Source organism: Felis catus, chromosome B4 (genome assembly GCF_018350175.1).
Source record: "Felis catus isolate Fca126 chromosome B4, F.catus_Fca126_mat1.0, whole genome shotgun sequence".
Lineage (NCBI taxonomy): Eukaryota > Metazoa > Chordata > Mammalia > Carnivora > Felidae > Felis > Felis catus.
Window position 1 is genome coordinate 24,154,033 of NC_058374.1, and position 9,341 is coordinate 24,163,373.

The following is a 9,341-nucleotide window of genomic DNA, read 5'->3' on the forward strand; positions in this document are numbered from 1 at the left end:
GTCTTATCCGTTGTTGGAATTGCTTAGTTGACGACTGTATTATTTTTCCATATATTTGCATAATGCTAGTAATTGTTTCTTTGTTCTAAATTTAGAACTTTCTGTTAAAAAATACCTAAGGGAAATATTTCCATTGGAAATGGCCTTTATCATGCAAGTAATAATGTAAATCTGTTGTTCTAAAACACTACAGGTTGGTTAAGATTTGCTTTATTATTTCAGCAAATTCCATCCTTTTTGCCTTGAATAGTTATAAAAACAGAAATAATATCAAAGTTTAGTTATTTTCTCTTCAAATATATGCTTCTTGGAAAGTAGCATATATTGCTTGGAAAGTTCAAGCACAATCGTATGTTCTAATTCAATATTAACTGGTTAGAAGGCAGATGATGAAATGTATGAATTGGTTTTTTACTTCCCTCTCTCTGTGATGTGAAAAGAGTACTTTGTCAGAAATAACACTGATCAAATGAAAATGGAAAATGAGGGATAAATATAGAAAGGGGTCTGTGTTGCATAACAGTAACATTCCTGGAAAGAAAAAGAAGTCAAATAATGCAAATAGAAAAGTTCAGGACATACTCTTCTAGAACATACTCCCATTTCAGTTCAAACAGTAATAGGAAAAAGGGGAAGATGCCCTCTTTTGAGTACATAAAACAAAGGTGCAGAGATTTCCCCCAAACATACCATGGGGTTTTATTCCTCAAGGCCTTTTGACTTGCTGCTTGGTCCATCTAAAATCTTTTCCCTCCTTCTTTTCCCTGTCAACATCAGTACCACTGCGATTATATAATGTATTGTCCAAAGAAAACCTTTGATTGTGCAACTGCAGTATTATAATTGTGACTGGACAAAAACATAAACCAGGACTGACCCAGGAACCCCAAGATGTTGCACTGTTTACCCTGTTCAAGGAGCAGCACAAATGCCCCACTTCCTGTGTGGGGACACTTTCCTAATGCCCCAGATCAGAATGAATTCCTCCCTCTTCCATACTTACCTTAGGAATTTGCTTATGTCTGTAATTGCATTGACTCACAATTTAGTCACATGCTTCTCTGAATAATCTGCCAAATTAAGGGCTCCTTGAGGGTGAGGAATTTTTTGATCCATTTGTAGATCCCCAATTTCAAGCAGTGTGCTTTTCTTGGAGTTCAATAAATATTTGCCAATTCAAATTTTGATTACTAATCATTGTCTAAAATATACTTGGAGAGAAAGAAAAATTCAGGAGTTGGATGACGACTAGCTACAAAAATTCTCAAATGTTGAATACTAATTGGTCTTGCAATTTGTTAGAGCTGTAAAAGACATCTCCATATTTCATAAAAAGTAAATATTTGGCTGTAGAAACTTGCTACTCTTTCTGAACACTTTCTGAAAAATAAAGCATGTCAGGATCTATACAAGATGATCCACATAAAAATAGATCCTGATGTTAAACATTCAGATGTTTCTGAGAAATGAGATAGTTTGAACAAACTATTTGGATATTTGACTGACTTTAGGATTTTTTTCACATTTATTTATTTTTGAGAGAGAAAGAGAGAGAGCACATGAGCAGGGGAGGGGCAGAAAGAGGGGGACAGAGGATCTGAAGCAGACTCTGTGCCGACAGCAGAGAGCCCGATGCAGGGTTTCAGCCATGAGATCATGACCTGAGCTGAAGTCGGACATTTAACTGACTGAGCCACCCAGGTGCCCCATGACTGTAGGATTTCATTTCCATATGTTTCATGTTACATACGAGTCATTGTACACATTCAGTAACCCTAAAGGTGCTATATGTGAAAGAAATGTGTACATACATACAACTTTTTTTGTAACTTGGAATCTTGCAAAAGTTACCTAAATTTGGCAAATAGTGAAAATATCACGAAAGATGTTTCTCCTTTTCTTATATCTTAAAGACGAGTAACTATGAACACAAATGGTGACTAATGTAGCTTAAGAATTTGTCCCTCCACTTCTTACAATACTCTATCCATACAGTAAATGAGAAACTTGGATTTATTACTGTGGTTCTCAGGCCATGCAAATAAATCAGTATTAAACCAGAGTAAAAGGGTGCCTTATACAGGAATTGCTTTCTGGGAAAGCAATGAGGAAACTATAAGAAGAATTGTTCAAGAATACTCATGTACAAACTTGGTTTCATAACCACTTGGATAAAAAAGTCAGCAGAATGACTCTGCTGGAACCACTTGCTGGGAAGCTGGAAAGGCTGTTATTCAAATACACATAGACACTGTCTCTTTTTACATCCTCCAGCAAAGATGTAGAAGAATCATCTATTTGCTCAATTCTGACATTATCTGACCTACTCAGAGAGAGTCACCACACAGAGCAGTGTACCCTCCTCGGTGGTTAAAGACCCAGAGGCCATGAAAAGGCTAAAGCAAAACACACCTTTCCTTCTGCTCTGTGGACCTACTTGCTTTAATTACATTTCTATACCTTTAAGTTTAAAAACATTTTCAAAGTGTAAATTTAAAAATGTGTAAGTAGTGGGAGATATTTTATCTATCTATCTATTTATTTATTTATTTAAACATAATTTATTGTCAATAGTTTCTGTTTGAAACTATGTTTTCCCCTCCCCTTCCCCCATGGTCTTTTATTAAGTTTCTCAAGTTCCACATATGAGTGAAAACATGATATCTGTCTTTCTCTAATTGACTTATTTCACTTACCTGCAGTTCCATCCCTATTGTTGCAAATGGCAGGATTTCATTCTTTCTCATTGCCAAGTAGTATTCCATTGTATATATAAACCACATCTTTTTTATCCACTCATCAGTTGATAGACATTTGGGCTCTTTCCATAACTTGGCTGTTGTTGAAAGTGCTTCTATAAATTAGGGTACATGTGCCCCTATACAGCACTCCTGTATCCTTTGGATAAATTCCTAATAGTGCAATTGCTGGGTCGTAGGGTAGTTCTATTTTTAGTATTTTGAGGAACCTCCACACTGTTTTCCAGAGTGGCTGCACCAGTTTGCATTCCCACCAACACTGCAAGAGGGTTCCTGTTTCTCCACATCCTCACCAACATCTGTTTCCTGACTTGTGCATTTTAGCCACTCTGACCATTGTGAGGTGGTATCTCAATGTGGTTTTGATTTGTATTTCCCTGAGGATAAGTGATGTTGAGCATCTTTTCATGTGTCTGTTGGCCATCTGGATGTCCTCTTTGGAAAGTGTCTATTCATGTCTTCTGCCCATTTCTTCGCTGGATTATTTGTTTTTCAGGTGTTGAATTTGATAACTTCTTTATATATTTTGGATGCTAATGCTTTATCTTATATTTCATTTGCAAATATCTTCTAGTTGGGAGATATTTTATAGATATTTTATAACATATACAAATAGTGGTAAATATTGCTGATATGTAAAAGAATGAATTAAGAAAAAAACTAGGTGTTCAAGACTGTTTCTGAAACCTGGTTCTGCCACAGGTATGTTTGGTTTGGGAAAGTCTTTTCAGCTTTCTGTATTTACATTTCTTAACCTAGACAATGAGAGGTTTTGGGAGATGGTATCTCAGGACCCCTCCAGTTCTATGACTAAGGTGTGTGTGTGTGTGTGTGTGTGTGTGTGTATAATTTCACTTTGGGTTTGAATGTGTTAAGCTGTTTGCTAGAATGTATATAGTTAAACAAACTTCTTAACATCTAGTCAAACATTTGGCAAATTTAAAATTATCTAGAGAAAGAAGACAAACAAATGAAAGGGAACAGCAATGTGACTAATCCCCATCCCCTTAATTTTTCATATATTTTATACTAATGTAAAATTATAGAGTTCTCAGGTTCAGGGGGTGGGGGAGTCATGGAATGTACTTCAAAAAGCAAAATGAGGGACACCTGGGTGGCTCAGTCAGTTAAGCGTCTGACTTCAGCTCAAGTTATGACCTCGCAGGTCACGAGTTTGAGCCCTGCAGCAGGCTCTGTGTTGACAGCTCAGAGCCTGGAGACTGCTTCGGATTCTGTGTCTTCTTCTTCTCTCTGACCCTCCCCTGTTTGTTCTCTCTGTCTGTCTGTCTGTCTCTCTCTCTCTCAAAAATAAATAAAAGCATTAAAAAAATAATAAAAAAAAAAAAGCAAAACGAAGCTAGGGTCATTCCTTGAATCAGATGCTGGAAAGCAATTTGCTTTCTGAATCATGAGACTGGCTCAATTTCTCACTATTAGTCCTTGCTGGGAATAAATAGCTCTGATTCTTTAAGAAGTAGCTACTAATGATCATATATCATTAGAAGCCTGGTCGAAATATTTTTGGGAGACCAAGTTTTAAATAAACTTTATAAGCCTAAAGACTAATGGAATCAAACATAATAAGTATAAAATGCAACTATGTAGTAAGATTTGTGGACGATTAATCCAGAGATCAATTTTGTGTAATAAATGCCTCCCCTTTCAAAATGATCTCCAGAGTACAACACACCATATTCTCCCTTGATGCTCAACTCAATGTCAGCTTGGAGAGTAGACAATTACTACTAGTCAGAGAAGAAATAGCATGAGTAACACAAATTATGTACTATAGATTTCTCCACATTGATGTTTACAACTTTCTCACTGTATTTAAAATAAAAAGGATAACATCAATTTAAAATTGATTCAGTTTTCCTGAAATTTGGCCCATTTTACATATATGCATTACATCCCATTGCTTCTCTATATATTGAAAGAGCAAATCTCCCAAGTCCAAATATTGCACAAATGCATCATGGTCCCTTTGCGTTTTATTTCTCTGGTAATTATCCCCTGTTGTTTCATAAAACTGTGTTTAACTTAAGAAATTTTTATTATCTTTGATCCCAAGGGGTAGGTGAAATACCGGGAATGGAGTAAAGATAGCTCATTGAAAGCCTGTGTTGTGTAAGCAAGGAGTTTGTGTCTCTATAAAGGACAAGAAAATATTTGTAGCAGGCAGTTGATATAAGAAAGTTAAATTTAGAATAAAACTTTTATTTTTTCTTGAAATCCCTTCCTGGTTTCGAGTTGAAATTAATGAAATTCAGGCTTCTGGACCATTTGGCCTGGGACCAGAACACACAAAACAACGGCCATAGCATCATTACGAACGTTACAGAGGTTCTGAGGTATCTGAGGTTGATCCTGAAGAAGCCTTCCAGGGTGCGATTTAAAGGGGCAGGATTTATGCCCAGGTGGCTTGGACATTTTTTAAAGAGATGAACAGACAGTAGAAGTATACCTAATAGCAAGAACAAAAGAAGGGCAAGGCTAACACTAGGCAAAACTCTGATGTTGACAAAAATATGAATGGACCCAGCTTAAACCTCTGTGCTATGGTCTAGGAGGCCAGTATTTAGTTTATCTCAGACAGTGGCTTGAATGTTAGCAAAGGTAATGTAAGCTATGTTGGCTTTCAATGCCTTCTACATGACTAAAGAGAATTTTTGCTTTAAATTTGATAGTGCATGTAAACGTCATAGATTTCCGCACTACTTTCTTTAATAAATCAATGGGAAACTATTGTTTCTTGTTGTATACAAGATGGGAAGGGGCAGTAACTCGTCTTTGTAGTTCACAGAACTCTAGATCAAGGAAAGCTTTATCTGCTGGAGTGACTAAATAGAAATGGACTGTGTTTTCCTTGAAAAAGGGATGAATGAGTATTTTGCTTGATGAAGGAAGAGAACAAGAATATGGACTGTTTTAGAATGTGAGATTGTTCCCACTTATATACAGCTTTCCCTGTGAGACTATTATATATACATCCTTACCCACAGGCACATGACTTGCAAGGCCTTCCTGGGGAGGAGGGGACTCCCTTCCCCCACTGACTTCAGGCTTAGACACATTCAAGCAGAGCTTTAAGAATGTTCATGTGGTTCTTGGTTGTTTTCTCTCTGCTTCAAGAACAGCATGTCCTACATTGGCACTTCTCCTCTGGCCTAGATCTCAGAATAAAAAAGACATGTGGATCAGAGCCACACAGAGCTCAGCAAAATCATAGCAGTTCCGCAGCCAACACATAATATAAGCAAAATATGAAACTTTGTTTTTGTGAGCTGCTGAGAATTTAGGGTTCTTTGTTAGCACAGCTTAACCCAGTGAAAGCTGACTGATATTGAAAGTCTGTTCAATTGATTGACCAAACTGTAGCCTAAATTCCATCATGATAGCCCTTACTTTGGACCTTTCAACAATGGAGGTGAATGAGGAGAAGGCAATGCCACAATTAGAGTAATTATTGAGGAGAGAAATGGCCTTTTATAGAATAGGAAACCATCCTGTTAATGAGGAATCCATTCTTTGAAGGATCTATATAATAATTCATTCCACCTGCTACTTGCGGTGCCAAATGAGTGAAAGTTCCATTTTAAATACAGATCTTAAGTCTACTCTTGGAATGTACCAGCTTTATCAAGTACTGTGGAATCAGTGATACTACAGGTCCGAAGCTCTTTTGGTGTAAAACTCCTCATGGTGGGCTTTGGGTGCACAGAAAGTTTTAATTTTATAGTGGCACTTCAAGAAAAGAGAAATTATAAAGTGAAGTAATCTGCCTGTCATGACGATGAAGTGTATGATATATTATAATATCCACCTGAGGAGTGCACATTGAGGGACAAAGTTGAATTTTCTGACTACCTTCAACCAGTTTACCTGAGCAGTCACCCCTTCTTAAAATTGACATCACAGGGGTGTCTGGGTTGCTCAGTTGGTTGAGGGTTTGACTCTTGACTTTGGCTCAGGTTGTGATCCCAGGATGGTGGGACTGAGCCCTGCATCGGGCTCGACAGTGAGTGTGGAGCCTGCTTAGGATTCTCAATCTCTCTCTCTCTCTCTCTCTCTCTCTCTGTATCTCTCTCCCTCTGGCTCCTTCTCCCCCACTTGTGTACTCTCTCTCTCTGTCTCTATAATAAATTAAAATTTTTTAAAAATTAAAAAAAAACAAACCTGATATTGCAGAAGGTGATGCTTTGAGACATAACAGCATGTAAATCATTTGGTAGCCTCGGTTTCTCTTTCCATATGTTTTATCCCCTTGGTCCAAGATGGTAACTGCATTTTTTAGGCTTTCCTATGATATAACATTAATATAATTTACTTGTTTGATGTTCACAATATACACTTGACCCTGGGCAGCTAGAGAGAGATGATAAAGCAACATTTCTGCTGCCTCGTGGTAGATGGTGGCATTACAGTGGGTGGTTCTAAGTGGTAGTCTAAGTTTTAGCAGAACAATTTGTGAATACCCAGAAAGTTTATCAAGAATATTCCTTTTATAAGGTGTACAATTAACAGTCTAAGATAAAATCCAAAAGAAACTGAGCATAAGATCATCATGAGGATATAATGCTCCTCTTTCCTAGAAATGATCATTTAAAATTAATATTTGAATTAGACAATTCCAGTTTGAGGGAGATTCTTTCCAATATGAAATTTAAGCAAGAAGATAGTGAAATGACAGTCTACTGCACTGAGTTGTTGGTTTGGCCCAGTTCTCCACAATGGGCTAACATTCCTTTCCAACCAAATCAATTCAATGAGTTTTTCTTGAACTCCTTATATGAACTGAGAACTGAACTTTGAAGAATATGTTCCCTATCTTTAAGATATTTGATACTCTTTCTGAATCTGTTAAATCCCCCACATCTACCAAACAAATAGAAAGTTGTTTATGCATTAGGATTCAAATCCTTCTGAGACCAATTTATAAGAATTAAAACCTAGTTAATTTATTAGTATTTTGGTAAAAATATGTAGCCTTGTTTTTCTACCTTGTCTGTGAGACTCCTCTGGTAAACTTCTTCCAGATGAATGGGTCTAGTCCATTAAAAGCTGGAAAACATGTGTGTTCTAAGATTCTGTTCTCTTTGGCTAATGTTTGACCTTTTTGGAGCATCTTAAGTAACAAGGATATAAAAATAACCTGGCATTTACATAGCACCTCTTTCCCCAGCTCAAAGAGCCCATTGTTCTAGGAATTCCCACAGGTGTTCTACTCATCTGTGGGTCCTCCAAAAGGTATATCCCATGCTGTGACCCAATCATATTTGTTCCCATCTTTTTAGTTTATCAAGAAAGTACTTATATACTTGTTTCCACCTTCATTTAAAATAACACAATTCTGGGGAAACTGGGTGTCTCAGTTAAGTGTCCGGCTCTTGATTTCAGCTCAGGTCATGATCCCAGGGTCGATCCCATGATCCACACTAAGCATGGAGCCAGCCTGAGAGTCTCTCTTCTCCCTATGCCTCTCTCCCCTGCTTCCACATGCATGCATGCTCTCTCTCTCAAAAAAATTAAAAATTAAAAATTAAAATAACACAATTCTAGTAATCCATTTGCTTCATTTGCATCTCAAACATAAATTAAATATAAGTAAGTTGTTCAGGATCTATTGACCATTTAGCAGCCATTCTCTCTTGATTTTTAAAATTCTCCTTATAAGCTTCATCTGACAGATATTTTGGTTCCATCATCTTGACTGTTTGTATCTGTTTTTGTTTTATTTGAATTATAATACCTATGTTTTCCCTGTGTGGGAAGTCTAACAGCCTCAGGGTTCAGGAACAGCCCCAAACTTGGATGTGAGTTAGTGGTTGACCATGACTGGTAGCCAAAATAACCGAAAAATGCTCCAAGTACAGAAGACAGAAGGTCCAGTGGGAAAGAAGAGCCTGATGTAAATAGATGAGGTTGTTAAAGCCTAGTGCCAGGAGTATCAAACTGGCAAGTATCCGAAAAGGAGGGGGAAAGGAGAAATAGGAGGCAGTAAGGAAGAAATGAAAACAATAGGGCGAGATGGAACCGTGAATGGCATGAATAATAGATGAACAGTGATGAAGTCAGCCAAGTGCAGACAGACTGACTGTAGCATGCGTGCCCCCAACAAATAGGGCAGTCTGGGGTCCTGAAATGTAGAGACAAAAAACAAAACAGAAACCTGAACAAACTGAAAATCACGATGTTATTGCCCATATGTATAATTAAATACGCAACATAATTGCTTTGCCCTTCTTCATACTTTTCTATAAAACATATATGTGTTGTATCATCCCCAGTGAATAAAAAGGGCCTCCAATCACCACATTTACATTGTGACCACTGTAAAATGTGTCGCGCTCACTGGAAGGAAACTTACTCTCCTCCCTTTAGGAGCCAGGAGATACGAGAGAACTCTAACAGAGATATATCGTTCATAAAGCAATGTGTTTTAAATGTTTTAATTTTTTGTGAATCAAATCCATAACAAGTCATTGTGAAGAAATAATTAAAGCAGTTTTCTAGAAAATTACCTTTTTTAGATGAAAAATCCAGTTATTATCCCTAATATCAACTTAAATTGTTATTATTTTC